At 31.2% G+C, this 21,140-nt stretch overlaps 1 protein-coding gene across 2 annotated transcripts in view; it reads right to left on the reverse strand.

Moving 5' to 3' along the window:
* LOC143071599 (neuronal acetylcholine receptor subunit alpha-10-like) overlaps nucleotides 1-17,733 on the reverse strand; it is a 43,043-nt gene extending 25,310 nt beyond the window's left edge. The window contains exon 1 of one of the 2 annotated variants that reach the window (XM_076246011.1): nucleotides 17,222-17,733. The gene's annotated coding sequence lies outside the window, so the exon portion shown is untranslated. Of the gene's footprint in view, nucleotides 1-9,116; nucleotides 9,226-17,221 lie in introns of those variants that run through there. The other variant, XM_076246014.1, reaches the window with a different exon arrangement.
* Nucleotides 17,734-21,140: the final 3,407 nt, after the last annotated feature.

The following is a 21,140-nucleotide window of genomic DNA, read 5'->3' on the forward strand; positions in this document are numbered from 1 at the left end:
ATAAATAACTCAGCAGGTCTAATAGAAAGTATGAGATGGCACCAGATCCTACATAAATTCATCCTTTTCCCCTCTTCCCAATCTTTTTTAATAATAAAAGTATATGTATTATTTAAATATACGCGTTGGAATCTGCTGTAAGCATTGTACGGAATTTCAAATTGTACTAAAGCATTGTACGGATTTTCAAATTGTATTAAGCATTGTACAGAATTTCATATTATAACTTATATTTTGGTGTAGTTTCTCTGGCATTTTTGTTAAACAATATTATATGTAAAGAAGCTAGTAGATATCACAATACAAAGATTTAAAAATCTGTTAAATTGTATAAAAATTGTTTGATAGTATATCTCTGTTAATTAATGCATAACTGTACACATACTATGGGACCATAATCGTATGTTCAGTCGCCTATTTAGGCAGGCGGTCTTTTAATACAGGTCAAATCTATATGAAATGCACTATATCGATTGAGGTACCTCAAAACTTATGGTTTTATAACACAGAAATTTGCCAAATACAAGTGGTTTCTTAAGCAGGACTGAATGTACTTTAACTTCAATCTTCAGTCCTAAGTAAAAGTATTGGTTCTTTTTAAGTATCTGTCTCTCGAAGTTTCTGTCGAATGATACATCTATTTCTAAATATAAGTACATTTCGTTTTTTTCCCGTGTGAAAAGTGAAAAGATTAAGATTTAATTGACACTGTCTTTTATTCATCGTTAGAATATTGAAAAAAGGAGATAAATGGTCTTCCAATTAGTTTTTTATTCAGATATTTCTCCAGGGATGTTACATACAAAAGTGTCGTGCACAATTCAATGACGCATCCTGTCTGGCTCTAAGCAGATAAGCTTTAGCAATACCAATATATTCTGCGACCTCTGATAAAAGAAGCAGCAACCTAGTGGTTATGTGTCTAATCTTTATGAACGCCTTCAGGTGTCCTACTAGTTTACTACTATAACAATTGAAGAACAATTTAAAGTACCATAGTTTAAAATTGTTCAATACGATAACCAAGTATCCAGTATTATTTTTGGATTCTTTTCTTACACAAACAGATTGACTTTTATAGCTTGAGGATGAAAATCTATGTCATGGTTATTTAGGACACTTCTAATGTTAACTGCACTTTGAAAATCTTTAGGTATACTCTGAACTATAACTGTTGGCGCTTACAGCAACTCACGAATAAATGGACTGTTGTTATTATGTACCTGTTTGATTAATTATTAAATTCTTATTCTTAAATTGCTTTTTGCGTACATGACTTTGTGCTCATTTAAAGACAAGGAGATGTGGTAAGGTTGCAATTGAGACAGGTGTCCACCAAATAAATTTTTACTACAAACATACGACAGTATTGTCTGTTTTTGGATTTGTTTTGTTGTGGTTTTGATGTCTGTTCTGCCTATATTGTTTATAGTTGCACAGTAGACAAGTATATGCTAGTTTTCTATTGTTTGTTTGCTTGATCCTACATTATGTTATTAATTTTCGACATTTCGACTACACATCTTACATAGTCGATTTGTTACTCTTTTGCTATAGATCTGTATTCATTATTCGCCTTATGATCAAAGGGGAGGTAATTCGCTGTCTGGTTTTGCAATTATCTTATGCAAGACAATTTCTAACGGTAAAAATAACGACGGTTAATGTAGACGTACGTAGAAAAATGTAAACAGTTGGGGTGCTAGTCAATACAATAAGAGAGAAGTTCAGTCACAATGTTTATGCTATCAGTTTGTTCAGTGTTGGTATGTTACTTATCACAGTTAATGAGAAATGTTTAATTAGTTTAACACTTATTGGGGAAATAAATAAATAGATAATTGAAATATCTTCACCAGTGACGAACAGATATAAACATACAACTATAAAAATAGAAATCGTGACGAAAGAAAAATTACATTCGATATTTTAAAGAAGTGATGGGTATGAAAACAAATGACAAATTACCTTCAACTGCAATGTTATGCACTGAATAACATTTGGATTTTAATGGATATGGGTGAAAATGCTTTCAGTTCATATATCACCATCTTTAATATTCAAATGTATTACTAACAAGGTTTTGTCAATTTTCGGCATTTACACCCGATAATGACATAATTTTGTTTTCACAGAAATTGCACATGTTGCTCTATGTAAAGAAATTAAACTGCCAATCATATTTCCAACTTTTCCACCGCGGTAATTATTGATATTACAACAATTAGTTTATAATCATTTCAGATCTGCTTGCAATGCTTTGAGAGCCGTGGTGTAGTGGTTAGTGCATCGGACTACTAACACAGGGGTTCCTGGTTCGATTCCCGTCTGGGATGAAAATTTCAGGGACTGAATTTTCGGCTCTCCCTTGACACCATTTACGAGTATGGTCTTGAGGAAACGATGATAGTCCGTCGGAAGGGGACGATAAATGGCTGACCCATGTTAAGAGAGAGCCATATCTCTTGCACGTTAAAGAGACCCTTGTAGATTTCGAAAAAGAGCAGGCTAATGCCGCTACAAGGCAGCACTCGCTCCCGCAAAGTGGAAAGGGATTAATATAAGTTGCAAAACTTGTTTCCCAATCCACTATAAATAAATATGTTTAAACTAAATGCTTTGTTACATTCGTTTTATACGCAAACTACAATAAATTAATAGACGACCAAAATGAATTGCATTTCGAAATAGTATTTTTTATTAAAATTAAATAGCAATCATTACAAGGATATGAATACCTCCCTCAAAATGCAGATTTCATGCTTCCTTCGGATAATTATGTGTATATTTTTTTTACAATTTTCAAAATGTTTATATTTGAAAATAAAGTTCAGAGAGTATGGTTAATTATTGAAGTTGGTCAATGTCGACTATGCCTTTGAAAAATGACCATGGCAAATCATTAAAATAAAAACATTACCGAAACAACAAAAAAGAGCTGTAAACAATAAATTCACAGTATTACCTGGATGAGTCTTAAATGTAATGCTATCACCTCATATGTACCAACCTTGGTAATGGTAACCTGTTTAGGTTCAACTGAAACTGTAACAATGTTATTTTTACATCAACAGATTGTTATAAAGTCTTCTGGGTAAATTTATTCTATATTCTGATATCAATATGAATATAGCACATGTCAAGAAATTTCTCAGAGGAAGCTTATAAATTTGTAGAAACATCTCTTTCTATAAAGAAAATGCAATTTCTGAATGATCAGTATTCATTTTCACACGTATGAACCTACAATGAAGATAGAGAGTGTCCCGTTCGAGGTCCCGTTATAGACTAGGTTTGAACCCCCCTTTTTTTGGGCGATGAATGCATTTGGATGGGGACATATAGTTTGAGCCCCCCCCTTTTTTGTCCTGGGTTGGGCACCCTGCCTCTTTTTAAAATGGCTGCATCCACCCTGTCAGAAGGGGGTACTATTTAATTTTTTAAGGGTGGGTTTGGGAGTTGGTGGGGGCGTGTCCCTTGGATGAAGAATTTTGTTCAGGATTTTTTTTTCTTTTTGTAACCCTGGTTTGATGTAAATATTAAGGGCTAAAGGATTCTCAAGTAGCGTCTCGTAATAGTTTAACCAATTTTTGAGGGTCATCTTGTTATAGACGAACAAGGTTACTTAAATAACATCTTAAAATCTGTGAAACTCTTTAAAATGTATTCAAGTCATCTCTATCTATATATATCGAAACATTATACATAAGGACCCGGGCAACGCATCTTTCGGATACCTTGTTCTACCTGTGAAGCTGATCCCCCAGCAAACAGAAAAAAATGGATTTGATTTTACATATAGTCGAATAGCCATTTCACCCCGGCTATATACAGGTAGAACAAGGTATCCGAAAGATGCGTTGCCCGGATGTCCTAACACCAGATATAGCCGGGGTGAAATGGCTATTCGACTATATGTAAAATCAAGAAGGAAGATTTCGCTCCTTAAACTTTTATTTCAGCAGTCCGGCAAGACCGAACAACAAACTCCAAACTCAATGTAAAGTAACATACAAACAATAACAATATATATAAGCACAAACAATTAAAGGATTAAGAAGATTAACAGATGACAAATTAGAAATTAGAAATAACAATAGATTAAAAGAGTAATTAGTGTCCGACAAGTATTTGTAAATTATAGTCCAAACTGTCACAGAGAATAAATAATGAGATAAATAGAGTAAATGCATTTAAGACCTTTGTCTAAGATTATGACACATAATCCGTGTAAAACACTTATGCCTGAATTTACGACAAAGTATAAAATAATAAAATAAATGCAAAACCTAAATATACATTAAAACAATTGAAATACTAAAATGTTGTTTAAAAACTAATTTCATTTCACTGTCCAAATAGTCCGGTCATAATATGTTGACTTCTAGCATGGTTTCATAATATTGTTTAGTTGTTGTCTCTTTAACGTTCATCCCGTGTATCCTGTTATTTATATCAACGGCTTCACACAGCTAAACAAAGTCATATACTGTGAGGTTAAAATATCTATATCAAATTCTATAATTTTTCATAATTTCAAAAATATGTCTTTCTTCTTTTGAAATTTAGGTTTAAACCAATTAAACATTAATCCTATTAATAACATATATGTTGAAGTATTGGGTAACGTTATAACTAGACACAAAGCTTACCAACACCATTTCAACAATAGAGGTTTGAAATTCCTTATTGCAAATTTAAAAGTCAGATTTTACGATGTGTGTTTTATATTACATTTATTGACTAATGCGTAATCTATATCTTAGAAGTTTTTATAACTGTTTTAAATGGTGTTAAAAAATTACCATATAGAACTATACGAATGGTGATGCATCATCTTATGTCGATAATATTATCGCCACATTTATCAGTTATAATTGATTGTCTACAAATGCTGGATTGTTTTACCAAAAAATATTCAGGTTAATCGGGATAAATTTCATACGTTGACAATCGCCGCAGCTATCGCTGTTTGTTTTAATTGAGTCGTAATGAAGCGGTTTGACTATTTATAACCTTAAAATTTCTCAAATGATATTATTTTTTTTTCAACACGAAAAGAATTGATTATCCGAAATGATGTCATATTGGACACCGAACTTGGCCTATTATATATTTAAATTGAAAGTTCAATCGAAAGCTGCATCGTCATTTCAAAAGAACAAATATAGCATAATTAATGTCAAAAACTAAAATCACAAAAATACTGAACTCCGAGGAAAATTCAAATCCGAAAGACCATTATCAAAAGGCAAGTTCAAAAGTTCAAACACATCAATTTAAAAAAAAATGATGTTTAGTTATATCCAGTGACTTGTTTTGGTTCAAACAAGCTGATGGACCACTAACAGATGAGTTTTCCTATGGACGAGATAAAAAGTATAAGGCTAAACAAGGCAACAAAATCATGGATACGCGAACAAACATACGAAACTACTACTTACTTCGCCCCATATTTCTCTGTTTACTTTAATGGCCTTATCATGAACATATATATTTTATAAAGATTAGTTTATAAAACGATCTACTTTTAAAATTCTTAATTCGATTAACTTCAATAACTTATGACATTTATCTTGTGGTTACATTTGTTAAGTCCTTAATTCAACACACCTATATATTTGTATCAGAAAGAGTTATGAGACCCAGCGGTGAGACTTTGAAAATATTGAATCGCTGAATCGTTAAGATTTCTATAATCTGTTTATTTTATGACATCTGTCATTTGGAATTGAAACGTTAATCTACTTTTAAGTAATTGGTTCAATCAGATTTGTTTTAATCCATTTTGCATGTCTGACCTTTAAATCTATGTTTTATGTACTTTAACTGCAGGTTTTGTGGACGTACATTTCGTAAGCAAGACTAAAGGTATCGGCAAAAAACTGGCGTGGCATACCGAACTATCACCCGAATTATTAGAAGTCCAAGGAAAAACCCCAGAGAGCAACGGCATTGAAAACACACTTAATCACATGAACTCCAAACGATTATCATTTTATTCTATATCAACTACTAGTATTAACATCTTGTTGTAAATTTGATTTCTATTGAAGTTTTATCAGCTCAATTTAATTTTTTCCTACAGCTCCAGATATTAATTGTCGAAATAAGTAGTTCGTGCAATAAGATTTGGTACCGTTAATGGTATTAGCGATACGCTACTTATAGAGTGATAATCCCCGAAGAAGATACCGCACCAGAAGCTTTGATACGATACAGATATTGTTTTATTCAAAATTGCTGTTAAAAGATTTCAAAATAATTTCAACAGGGCTATGTATAATCCCTAATGCATAGTTGAGATTCATTGTCCAGTTTTAGATGTTACTTTTGATTCTCTTTGGTGTTATCAGTTCTTCAATATTTGTATCAGGTTTTGGACATTCGAATATCTTTGGCATCACTGAAGAGACAATAATTGTCGAATTGAATATCTTAAGCAATACCATTGGAATCTTAAATGTTATTTGACCAATATCAATGCATACGTCTGGGGTCCGGTTAGACAGCATATGACAACATTGTTTGGCCCATCTCGAAGTGCCAAATACCACAAGATGTGGTCTGTGTCGTAGTTCTTACTTGCAGTTTAATCATAAAAAGTTGGGACAGACGAACATTACAAATATCGATAATACTAAAGGAACAACATCACGGATTTTTAGAAAAAACACATGGCTTAAACTGAAAGAGATATAGTTCAGATTGTGCAGGTTGTTCTCGTATTTAGAACATCCTCTTACAGGCATATACTTTATTCGCAGTAATAGGCAATAGTATTAAGTATGCACTGTCAGATATGATTCCCACAAAAAGTAAATATATACCAATTACTTGGTGCCACAAATAATCATGATATATATTTAGATGCAAAAACTTATCCAATATTGATGCAGTTGCAATGAATAAAAAAATACATTTATTAAAATAGTTCAACTCCCATTCAGTTCATTTAATCTTCAGTGAATATATGGTCTACCTCATGACAGAAAATTCAGGTGCTTGAAATCAAACAAAAGTTTTCAAATATCAAAGTCATGATTATATATCAACTACAATATTCCAATTGTGTTTGTTTGTATCACACCGCCTCTGTGTGAGCAACTTTCAAGTAAAGAGCAAACTGAATATGATTTCGCTATTGAAGCGGTCATTTCAAGATGTCAGCTAAATGATACAAATGGTGGATTGCCTTTTGAATATCGTGTACTCATCCGTGATTTGAAAATGAATTTTTGCTCAAAATCGCAATTGATAATTCTATGTCATATTCTTAACAAACAGAAGATATGGTTCTCAAATTGGTTCAATGTATCGTTTACAATCATTAACTATACCAATAGATCGTTTACTAAATAATATTAAATACCACTACTGAAAACCGCTGTTCTATAGGGGGAGTTCAACGAATTTTACATGCTAATGTTTACAAAACTTCATTGTATAAAAGCACACAGCAAGGATTTTTCTGGTCACTAAGCCTTTTTCAACTGCTTTTTATAGATCGTTCTTATACTATACTGTTAAACCACTGTCCCAGGTTATGGAGAGGATTGGGAACCCGCAAACATGTTTAACCCCGCCACATTATGTATGTATGTCCCTGTCCCAAGAAGCCTGTAATTCAGTGGGTATCGTTTGTTTATGTGCTACATATTTGTTTTTCGTTCCTTTTTTTTAAATAAATAAGGCCGTTAGTTTTCTCGTTTGAATTGTTTTACATTGTCATTTCGGGGCCTTTTAAAGCTGACTATGCGGTATGGGCTTTGCTCATTGTTGAAGGCCGTACGGTGAGCTATAGATGTTAATTTCTGTGTCATTTTGGTCTCTTGTGGAGAGTTGTCTCATTGACAATCATACCACATCTGTCTTTTTTATATGACAGTTATTTCGGAAACTTAAGATGGTTACATATCCATCGTGTGATAGAATATCGAAAGTGCATTCTAATGGTAGATATTTTTTTTAAAGAACAATGCATCATCATATACTTTATTTACTGATTTACCAAGTCTACAATAAAATTAGACGAATACATTTTTCCATGTGAGAATAACAGTATTATCTTTAACATCATTTCCAAAAAAAAAATGAATTACCCTTAGAATAAATAAAAAGGGAATAACAGAAGAATACGTTAGAAAAATATTGATATTAGTTCACTGACCCTAGATAATATAAATTTGTATACTGTACATCTATAATACTAAAATGACAAGGTCCAATTTGTCAGCCGTCATCACGTAAAAACGACGAATCAAAGAAATCAACTTTATATATAACTAATATAGTACAAAGGTGTAGATTAAAAATTACACCACTCCAGGCCCTTTTGTTTCCCACGTAATTAATATTGCCAATAATTAAGAAATTCCGGGTCGAGTCCGATACCGATACCAATAGTATATTCACCTGTTACCTATTACCTCATCTGTACGTTCTGCATCTGGCAGGCGCACCACCAAACGGTGTATTCAGGATTAATATGCTATATACACGGGTTATAATCACAGGGTTGACACTACTAAATTGTCAAATTGTTACCTATTGTAGTATTTTAATCAGTAAGACTTTCTTAGATAACAATACGAATACTAAAAATCTGGACTTAAAATAAGGCGTATTGGTACAGTTTTCAATTTGTTAGCGGGCATGACGTAAAACAGTGAATCAAAGAATTCAACTTTATTTATAACTAATATAGGACAATGCTGTTGATTAAAAAATACTCCATTCCAGGACCTTTTGTTTTCCAGATAATTAATATTACCAATAATTGATAAGTTCCAGTTCGACGGGTTCAAACAGAAAGATCTGAAAGCAGAGAAAACTGTGTATCTTATAATCGGCATGACTTTATCAGATGACTATACTAATACTAAAATAAGGCTTGCGCAAAGTTATATACTTTAATTCAGTCATGGACCCGCGATATCACGGGTGTGTTCTAGTCTTATTGAAATACATACTTTCTGACATTCTTAATTGCTTATGAAAAACAAGGCAAAAAAGAGCGCATCAATATACGGACAAATAGTAGAAACTTAACTCAACAAGTTGTTTTCGACGTTTTCCTTAAATTTCTTTTAAAAAAATCAAAATATGTACTTTACCTCTTAATACTGCAAGTAATGTTTTCCAAAAACGATCAGCAGTAACAGTTCATTCTTAGCCAGACGATCATTGTACTATACATTATACAACGTTAATAACTACTAGTTATCGCGGTTAATCTACTTAATGTCAATAATGACTTATAAAACAATAAACATTTAATCGCAGTTTTATTCGGTGCATATTGCACAAAAGGTTAAAAATGATATTAGATTTGCATCTTAACTGCATGTTTATAAACATTTAATTACTCAATTGCACACCACGTATTCAAAAGAATTAATTAAAAGGTTATATTATCAAGAAGATCAAAGATATCGAACAAGAACCGTCTTGTTTTGATGTCACCAAATCAATGTTTTTTGTCCTGCATACCTGTCTATCAACCGCCATGAATTAATCCCATCGCAGACTGGCAGGGAAACTTTTGACCAGAACAACACAGATCACAAGTCAGACAGTACAATTAGTACGATTCAAACAAAAACATGTGTCACCAAAAATAGAAAATGTGTATACAATATAGTTTGAAAAATTGTGGTCTAAAGATTTCATATCTTTGTTCAATTACTATTTATAGTTCTGAATTTTCCTTAGAGTTCGGTATTTTTGTTATTTTAAATTTTATAAACTACACCTCTGTTGGTTTTTGTTTTGGTTAAACATTGTAAAAATTGTGTTGTTTTCTGCCGCTTATCAATTGGCCTTTGTTAAGAAAAGAGGGAAGATTGGATAAGGACAGAGATTTAGTCTTACATCAGGTCCGTGATAGATCTCGCAAATAATTTTTCAAAAATTACTTCACCATGTAGAGACCATTTTTTGCATCATATTAAACAGCTATATTCCAACTGTATGCAGCTTCGTATTTTCAACAGTCCTTTGTAATATAATATATATATATATATAAGAACATTCACTTTATCAGTAAAACAAAAGATCCAATAAACATCAATTATACAAAATGATTGATGGTATTATGTTCTCTGCTGTAACAATTAAAATCTTATTGAATGTTTTGATTGCTTCACCTGTTCTATGATAAAAATCCGAATGTCAGCAATATGTTACTTAAAGAATTCTGAATGTCACTTGTTTATCAAGGTTCTACTAATGATGTCAGTTGTTGGAAGTTATCATTCAAAATTGAAGTTTTTGTGAAATTGAGTGAAATTTAAACAAAGGCTTTTCCACATTTATAAGATATAACCACAATGTGATTTAGCTATATAACTGATAAAATAGAAATGTAATAAATATCTAGAGTGATAGCGAAAGTTATGGCAAGGTGGTTCTTTTCTGAAGTACAACAAAACAATCAGAGAGGCACCTTGCAATTATGAACAATTTTATGTAATGTTGTCGTGAAGTTCAGCTTGTTTTCAATTTTTTCTATTTATTTTTTTTTTAGATTATGACAGTTATTATCCATACGTTTGATGCATTTAAGTATTTCATTTTGCCCTTTGATTAAGGACTTACCGTTTTGAATTTCCTTCGGATTTTTGTTTTGTTTTTGTTTTTGTTTTTTTTGTTATTTGATTTTTTCGTATACCTCTCACATTTATAATACGTTTATCACCGACTCTCATACATAAGCCACTAAAGTATTCGTATTTTTACTATATGCTGTATAATTCCTATTTCAGACAATTGTTTATGGGGATATTTCAATATAGATATTTCACATTTCAAGATCTGTATAAACACGGAGCAGAATTATCTAAAATTATCATAAGAGCGATATAATTCTATAAGGCTGTTACGGTATTGAAATGTTCGTGTTTGCTCTTTATGTTTTAAATTCTTTCTTCTATTTTAAAAAGGTTCGCGTTGCCAAATCTTTGTTTGACGTTGTTGGTGGGGTTTGAGTGACTCAATCTGAAATTTTCTGTGTAACGGTTTTTTAAAATGGTTATTTGACCCTCATAGTCCTTTCACCAATTGGCCATGAGATTTTCATCCAAATAAGGGTTTTGACTGGCTTTCTTTTCAAAGTTTGCAAAAATATCAAACCAAACTATCGAAGTGGGTACTAGTATATAAGATTTGAATTAAATCGATATAACAGGGGATTTTATTTCAAAAAGACATTTGTATATCAATGTTCTCCATCTTAGTCAGATGATAAAACTAATTTATTTGGCTTGACATATGCAGTGCTGAACTGGTTATTTTAGGTTCGTGTGTCTTAATATAAATTAGATTAAATCACAGAATACGAAATGGTTTAAATAATACCTTTGATCACGCTTTACATACATAATTTATTATATACCAGAAGAGTCGCATGTTCTTTTAACGTATAATTTAAAAGATAATTAAAAGCATGAAGTCTTGCAGCATAAACGTTACGGACAATGAACTCGAAGTTTAACTTCTATTATGGTGTTCTGTGATTATGCCATGAAATCTTTTTATTTGTAATTTGAAAAGTTAAAAAATATTTTAACACGTTGGTTCTATAATTATCAAAAATGATTTGTTTTCTTAAACTACTGAGCTTATTACGTGTTCTACTATATGTAGGTAATACACCAAAGTAAGTTTGCATATCCAAGTCCATGAGATAAGCTATGAATGAGCACTGCATTGTATGAACCCCTTTGGAGATACAACATAAAAGCATAATATCTACAACATGATTACGAGAACATGCCCATCACTTTTACGAGAAGTATATACAAGAAAATGCCTGTACCAAATCAGTAATATGACAGTTGTTATCGATTCGTTTGATGTGTTAGATCTTTTGATTTTGCCTTTAGATAAGGTAATTTTCGTTTGAATTTTCCTGGGAGTTCAGTATTTTTGTGATTTAACTTCTTACTGCTAAAAATTGTACGTTGAAAATAGAACAGAAAATCATCACGATAGTCATTGTTTTGATATGATATTTTAAATGCCCATCTGTATTTTCTGAAACATAGTTATCAAACTTTCGATAAGCATAATATGATGGGAAACATATAAACTACATGCGTCCAAGATGGATTCCTGTATTTACCTGCACCCTGAACGCTTAAATCGAAAAATTGAAAGCCAATGGTTATAAGAACAACCAAACCAGTTGAATAGCTGTTAATAAAAATATGACCTTAAATACAAGCTTAATTCTTCTCCAGTCAACTTTGACTGAGGGAGTTGGAACCTAAGTTTGTTTATAATTTTTTATTTTATTAATGGACAATTTTCTGATGATATGCTGAATGCATACTCTTTAGCTAATGAAATTATCGGGAACGGATTGTCCACTAACAGTGGTATCGACTGATCCTGTGAAGTATGAAAACAACACGCAGGTTCAACCAAATGGTAATATATTGTAAGTTGTTGCGGAATTAATAACGTTTCTAGAATCATGATTGTATGTCGATGTAAATAGCCTTGAAGAGGCGAGTTACCAAATGTCCAGAATTTTGGCCGTAGAGGTTCAGATTAGGAATGGGATAAAGGAGATTTAGTTCTAGCCTTTCTGTTATAATATAGTTATTTCATAGATGCCGAAACCTAAGTAAAAGGAAATGAATGAGATGTAACATAATGTAGAATAATATAAATACTAGATAGATAGTAAAAGATTTTTACCCCCAAAAAAGAAGGATTACAAAAGTAAATGAATTCTGCTGTGGAAATTACTGTTTTTCTATTTCTAAAGAAAGAAAAACAATCAGAAGATACAAAATAGAAAATCAAAATCTGTTATTCCACAAATAAACCGACAAAACTGTATCAAAGAGAACCAAAAATCCAAAAACAAAAAGACTACAAAACAATATCCCAAAACCTTAGAACTGCACAACACGAGCTCGCTAATCATACAATGATCTCTGTCGCTGCAGAAAGGCACCGTTGAAGGCCGTACGGTAATCTATAGTTGTTAATTTTGGTTTCTTGTGGAGAGCTGTCTCATTGGCAATCATTTCACATCCCTTTTTATACCAGTAAGCAGATCCTGATAAATTTGGAATAATCTATATCATTGATATACCCTATGAATATCTGTGATTTATATGACAATTTTGCTGTTATACACCTTTTTGTGGTTGATTTGTACGGTTATCTTATTTCTTTAAAGAAATAAAAAAAAAAAACTCATCAAAGACATCTAGCTTATAATGCCTGTATGCCTGTATGGCAGACAGGACTAGGACAGTTGTTATCCATTCGTTTGATGTGGTTCTGCTTCGGGACATTCGGTTTAAAATTTTATTCGGAGTTCGGAGTTTTTGTAGTTTACTTTTTTGTATGCTAGGCATGTGATTGGCAAATGAAAACTGGTCAAATTTGGTTAAATCGTAATATATAAAGTTCAACTATTGATATGTTGACATCGCTTTAATAACAAACAACTGCTCTATGTTTGCCATCCAAATATATGCACAGCTTAATAATGCATGTCTGTCTTAGTTATTTGAAACACTCAAATTCGATCATACACTTATCTTTAGTAACATTACTTGAATGTATTCCATGAAAAATTCATTTTGAAAATAATCATTTTGGCAAATATAAAGACAGTATAGAACCTGGTGCATACATATATGGTGTGTAATTCTATCAATTTAGTTTTAATTCAACGAACCGAATATTTATCTAGCATGTTATCAATATAAATATCTTTATTTTGTATACATATGCAATTGATTATCTCATGAAATTACCTATCAATTAGATATAGATTGATAAAAAGTCCTGCCTTATCTGATCGTATTTCCATTTATGTGCAACTTTGAACTATTAGTTTGTGCTAAATCATCCCTTAAAGTAACCGAAACGTTTTTTCATTAAATTGAACACCATTGATATTGAGAAAATGTAACTGATCATGCAACCAACTGTTTGTTATTTGATTAACAGCTTTTATTGCGCTGGCACTTCGCATAGTTTTATGGAATTTGATTTATAAATGTTACCATCTTGGCAGTATTTATATTTAAATGTTGTCTTTTTACGCCTATTATTTATTACAAATTACGGTGATTCTATTAACTGAATATATCTATATATTATATATCATCGTGTTGTAAAGCGAGCAAAGTCAAAAGCTGAAACACATCAAAGGAGTTGATAACAACTGGCATATTCCTAACTTGGAGCAAGCATTTTTTTGCGTACAAAATGGTGAATTTAAAGTAGTTTTATAGCCAGATAAACCTCTGACGACTATGACAGTTGGTTCAAATGTTAGTGTGTTGGTGAAAACAATAAAGGAGAATGGACATCAAATCAAACTTTATACATGAGACCAACGATTTTGATTCATTACATGTTATCTTAGATTAAAGTGACCAAACTCGGAGTTATCGTTTACTAATGAAAATCATAACCTAGGATGAAGCTTGCGGCCTATAATCAAGTTAAATTTACATGTTTGAGTTATCAAAAAATGATTCGGAATAATAAAATACCACAGAAACTTGCGACTACCAAATATTTAGGGTTACAAACAGCATCTCAATAAATTTGAGAATGGAAAAGGCAAATGTCAAGATTATTAACACTTATATTTTGAGGTTTGCCAAACTGACCTTATTATAAACATATTTGAGGTCTGAAATGATTTTTAGTTGGAAAGGCCTATTTTTATGTAAATAATTTCCTTATTTAATGGGTATCTTTCAAAAGCGTTATGCGAAAATATGAGACAATAAAGAGAACTAAATGACTCGTACATTCTTTAGTTTAAACATATTTTATTTGCTGAATTGAAGCAAAATGGATTAGACAAAATCATACTTATGAAGTCTTCTCCATTATACATTCTTTAAGTTTCATCATAACAAACGGACAAATATGGCTGTATTTACACGTCAAAAACTACTCTGAGCACAAACTTACCTTTCCAGTTTATAAAGTTTGAAGGACTGGTATCCACTAGATATATATATAGGTTAAATGCATTTTGTGTTTTAGAAAGATATAATCTTTTTTGGTTTTTGATTGGCATTTTTTTCCTTTCTGCAGAAGGTGTAAAAATAAACAAACACCTGAATTACTTTGATACTGTTCACTCAGTAAAATCATATCAGTTGTATAGTCTAGATACCCATGTCCATGTCAATCAATACGATATAATACAGCTTAACCTGAGAGGTAGCATCTCAAACTTGCATCACAACTTAGTTCATTTTTACACTTTCTGCATAAAGAAAAAAAACCTTCAAAATCAAAAAAAGATTTTATCTTTCTGAAACACAAAACACAACTTTTATATAAATTTTCCAAACTGGACAGGCAAGTCTGTCCTGGGAGTAGCTTTTGACATGTAAATACAGTCATTTTTGTTTGTTTGTTCTGATGAACCTTAAAAAACTATGAAAAGACAAATCCGTAATTAATAGTATATAAAAAGAAAAACAACTAGATTTTCCTCATCCCAGTGGATGTTTCAATTATAACATGAGGTTGGCTGGGTACACATTCTACATTAGACATTTTTTAAATATAAACAGAAGTTAACAACGCGAACTCGTACCTAAATGGGAGAACTCCTGATAGTGACGGTTTGTATGAACAGCTATTATTTGAGAAACAAATGAATCAAAGCAAGTAAGCAAATGTCACTTCACAACGAGATGGTTAAAGGTTAAATCAAATTTACATATATTAACAAATATAAATAAAACTTTTTCTTTAGAACTTTGCCTTAGAGTTCGGTTTTTTATTTTAACTTTTTTTTTCTCAAGGAATCCAGATAATAAAGTACAATGTGATTTAAATGAGTCTCATCATTAAATGCCCTATTATACTTGTGGAAAATATTTCAAAAAGTTATAGACGCTTATACTTTGTGCACTTTAAAGAAAATCCAGCTAAGCAATTTAAACAATTTTGACACTTATTAGTCAATTATTGTTTGTATACTAATACCTTTGAAAATTAAAATATTGTATTTATGCAATTTTTAAGAGTTTGAATTGGAAATAATGGTGTTATTTGTATGCACGCTTTATAATTATATATCATTGAATGTACGCATTGATAATACAAATACGACTTTAACAATTTAAATCAAATATTATAAATAAATGTAAAATGACTAGCCCTGGGGACGCAATTTATAGGAATACTACACCATTGCATGCATACTTTGCAGATCATATGGCTTTAATAATCATTGTCAAAATGGAAGAATATACATTTATCAATATTTGATAAATAAAAAAGTCTATTATAAAAATCTAGTAAATTCTAACATTAAACGTCATGAAAGTAAAATCCAATAACCTACAACAAAGTAAAATTATCTGCTTGCAGATTGTAACTATGCTTCATTACACTATGCGACACTAATTTTAGTTGACACAGTCTATTTTTCTTGCATAGCCATAATCGGTTACAAAGTCAAATACATCAATGAAAAAATGCAAAACATAAGAGCAACCTTAGTTATCTGGAGCATAATTACATGATTTTATTATTGAAAAGCACAAAAAGTTATAACAGAAATGATGCAAGTTAGTGGTTGCTGGGCGGATAGTGAACTCGGGTAACCAGAGTCCAAAAACTGCGGTACCTATAGTAAAAGTATGTCAGTTTGTTATGAACAGATCCTTAGGCAAAGCAAAATTATCACTTCTAATAGTTCTAAGAGCGTTGAAGGATTCAGACATCGAATAATTAAGAACCATCTCTAGTAAAACATCTATTGACAAATCCGTACCTGAAATTAAAATAAGTACACTCCCTATCAAAATATCCGAGTTTAACTAGTCTTGTCGTAAGAAAATAGAATAAACTCATCTAAGATATCAGGCTTATAGTTTTGTACGAAATATGCGTATATACCAACATAAACAGTAATCAAAGGTACCAGGATTATAATTTAAAACGCCAGACGCGCTTTTCGTCTACATAAGACTCATCAGTGACGCTAAGATTAAAATAGTTATAAAGCCAAACAGTACAAATTTGAAGAACATTGAGGACCCAAAATTCCAAAAACTTGTGCCAAATACGACTAAGGTAATCTATTCCTGGGGTAAGAAAATCCTTAGTTTTTCGAAAAATTCAAAGTTTGATAAACAGGAAATTTATAAAAATTACCATATAATTGATATTCAGGTCAAAACATTTAAAACATATAATAAAATAAGCTTACCATTAACGTTGAATACGTCCAACCGAATTGCTGTTCGAGGTACTTATATAACCAGTATAATAAGTTCTGCTCAGTAAGTGAAGTTTATAATTGACACCGTACTGCGACGCCCGGTAAAACTAACTCAATTATCCTTTTCCACACTTCCATTAGCTATATAACGGAATATTTTTTCATAGCGTACTTATATACAATTCTTGCACCTGTTAAAAGATTTAAATTACCGTAAAATCAAATACGAAATATTTAGATTTTTAAATTGATCAATTCGTTGAGGTGTGAGGCACTAAGCCTAATATTCTTTCGTAGTTTATCAATGTTATTTCGGCGATTTGTATTTTTATTCCAATGACAATTAATTAATTAAGCATGTTCGTGAAATTGTTATCGCTGCCTTATCTCTTTACAAACACACTGACCATCAAAGAAGTAGATTTCAGTAAAGATATCAAATCATATCTAAATCTAGTCATTTGATATATTAACCCACGATTTATCTACTAAACATAACCAATTTCTTTAGAATGATCAGCCCATGTAATTCGTTTTATATTCATTCATTTACTTAACTTGTTAAAGTAAACATAACAAATAGCCGACACTGCATCAATCCATGTACAACACAGACCATTGCTCACGCAGAGATTGAAATAAATATTTATAAAGAATGGAAAAATAATTACAAACGTTTATATAAAGGGTTAAATGTCTTTAGCAGTTACTATAACCTAAGTAAATCTTTAACGGTAAAATAAATTGCTTTTCCCCCTAAAGCAATAGCATTGAACGTCGGTATAAATTTGACACTTTAATGTCATAATTTCATATTTGTTTTTCTAATTATTGTATTGTTATATCAGTTATAAAAACTATTTATTTAAAATGATTTTTATAGAATAAACTTGTACTGAAATTCAGTTCAATGTAGATCTTAATACTGCGATAAAGAAAAAGCTGCATTCAAGATCTAACAGCTTCTAGAACAATGAATATTTCGAATTAACATTAGTTAAGTGCAAATTTTCATACATTGAAACTGGTGACGATTAGCTAAATATAGAAAACAAAAACTGTCATTAATAATTATAGTTTAACATTTCCCAAGAACATTGATTGAAATGGTCATCGAAAACTATTTTAATACTATGCATCTAATACAGTGTAAAATAAGGTGATGTGTTATGACTGTCAATGCGACAACTATCCACCAGAAATCACAAAATGAGAATATTAACAACTAAGTTCATAAGTTACTGCAAGGCCTTCTACAAATAGCAATACCCGTACCGTTTACATGGTATAAAAGATATCAAAGGTCCTGGCATTCCATACTGTGAAAATCAAACTTTATAGAAAACCAACAGCATGATTTATGCTTTACAATAAAAAATAAACTAAGAAAAATGATAGCAATAAACGACGATCACTGGATTACATGCTCCAGACTTTGGACATGCAAATAAAAAATGTGGCAGTATAAGACATGTGTGTGCGCGTTCCATTCTCTCCTAACCTGGACAGTTGTGTCACTGCATACCACAGAAAACAAACTATGCACAAAAACAAATACTGTGAAAGTTCTTTTATTCGTTGGGAACCAATTTGCCAGGTTTTTATGGATGACTTTATCCACGAATTTAAATGTCCAACTTAATATAATCACTGTTGTCCAAATCAAGACATGGTTTGACTACATGGGTACGGGCATGCCATTAGATTTAGAGAATAAATCGAATATCGACAAATGCACTATGGACTGCCACTGCAGGCAGAATTATACATTATCATGTATATTTAATCTTTAAACTTTACGACTTCTAATCTTTAGACGTATACAAATATATTTGATCGATGAAAGTCAGATTTCTGGTGATGATATGCTATGACGAAGTGTTCATTTTGTAAATATCATGATACTTCTCACACAGAAAGTAATAATTTCATGCTGGGCTTGCTTTTGATCAGAATTAATTTTCAATTCAAGAATTATCACTTTTGATAGTCTTTAATCCGTTGATCACTCGATCTCGGATTAATTAGTGTCATCACTTCTGATTATGTAAAGCAAAATTATATCCGGGTGAAATTTGATCCGGAGGAAAAAATGTCACAGTAGTTGTTGTTATTTTTTTATCCGGAGGAAAATATTTCCCTGGGATATTTTTTCCTTTGTCGTGAAATTCTATCTGGGTAGTTAACTTATTGAATAGTTATTAGAAAAAACTTATCCTTTAAAAATACTATGAAATAATAATAGTGTATTTGAAATAAAGCAAAATTGTTAACAAAAAATGTATTATAATGGGAAATAATTTCACAAATTATCATTGAAAAAATTTCCTGAAATATTCAAGTCAATATCATCCTTTTAAAAAGAAAATTATCATGAAACATAGGGAAGAAAACCAGAAGTAATTTCAAAGATCGTAATTGTGAAAATAATATCATGATTAAATAAGGCTAGTGAAAAGTGAGTTGTTTTCAGATCTCAGTACAAATATAAATTTAAAAGTAAGGTAGAAATATAGTTGCATAACTACTGTTAACAGTAATAGAAGAATTTGATTATGATGATATTTTTAACTATATAAATAGTTTTGTCTGGGAACAGAGATATAGTTGTTGATTATATGGAAATCAGATGAATCATAGCATAACAATATATTGGAACAAAAGCATGTTTAACAGCTGGATAGTATGTGTGAAATGTTATCTGTCTTATTAAATCAAGTTGTAAGTCATCTTTTTATATAAATGAATATATAAAAAATAAGATTCAAGGAAAAATTTCACTATGAAATAGATTCAGAAATATATATTATATTAATTATAATATCTTTAAAATTTAAATTGCTCATAATTACCTCCCTTTAATAAATTATGCAAATTTGTTCTACCTTTGTGAAACATTTTATAATTATAGTCAGGTATATATTGATTGTGAGTAACTTACATTGTAGTTAATGAGACTCTATTTCACACGGTTCTGTGAAATATAGTACGGCAAATATATACCAGTACATACTATCCGCATAACACAGATAGATTTTCACTCCTCTGGAAAAAATCAACCTGTAAAATACCATGCCTGGAAAAAAATTACCGGGCCTCAGGATAAAATATCACAGAGGAAGAAATAAACCGTTACAATTACACGTGTGCAACAATTCAAATGTTTACTAAGCGATTTTCTACAATCAGGACAATTGGTAATCGCAGATGAAAGCAGATATTTTATTTCAAATTTGTTGAATGTTGCAATTTTTTAAAGACACCCCAGTAAGTGAAAATGAACACCTTACTTTTTAATGAATACAAATCATTATGAAACAACATAATTATTGTTATTAAAAGGAATCCTCGTTTCTGATGGCTTCAATTCTTCACTCAATTTGTTTCTCTCAGAAAACTGATGTCCACGAATATAACTAGAGGCTCTAAAGAGCCTGTGTCGCTCACCTTGGTCTATGTGAATATTAAACAAAGGAAGCAGATGGATTCATGACAAAATTGTGTTTTGGTGATGGTGATGTGTTTGTACATCTTACTTTACTGCACATGCTTGCTGCTTACAATTATCTCTATCTATAATGAACTTGGCCCAGTAGTTTCAGTGGAAAATGTTAGTTAAAATTTGCAAATTTTATGAAAATTGTTAAAAATTGACTATAAAAGACAATAACTCCTTAGGGGTCAATTGACCATTTCCGTCATGTTGACTTATTTGTAAATCTTACTTTGCTTAACATTATTGATGTTTACAGTTTATCTCTATCTATAATAATATTCAAGATAATAAACCAAAAACAGCAAAATTTCCTTAAAATTACCAATTCAGGAGCAGCAACCCAACAACGGGTTGTCAGATTCATCTGAAAATTTCAGGGCAGATAGATCTTGACCTGATAAACAATTTTAC

This window comes from Mytilus galloprovincialis, chromosome 4 (assembly GCF_965363235.1).
Source record: "Mytilus galloprovincialis chromosome 4, xbMytGall1.hap1.1, whole genome shotgun sequence".
NCBI lineage: Eukaryota > Metazoa > Mollusca > Bivalvia > Mytilida > Mytilidae > Mytilus > Mytilus galloprovincialis.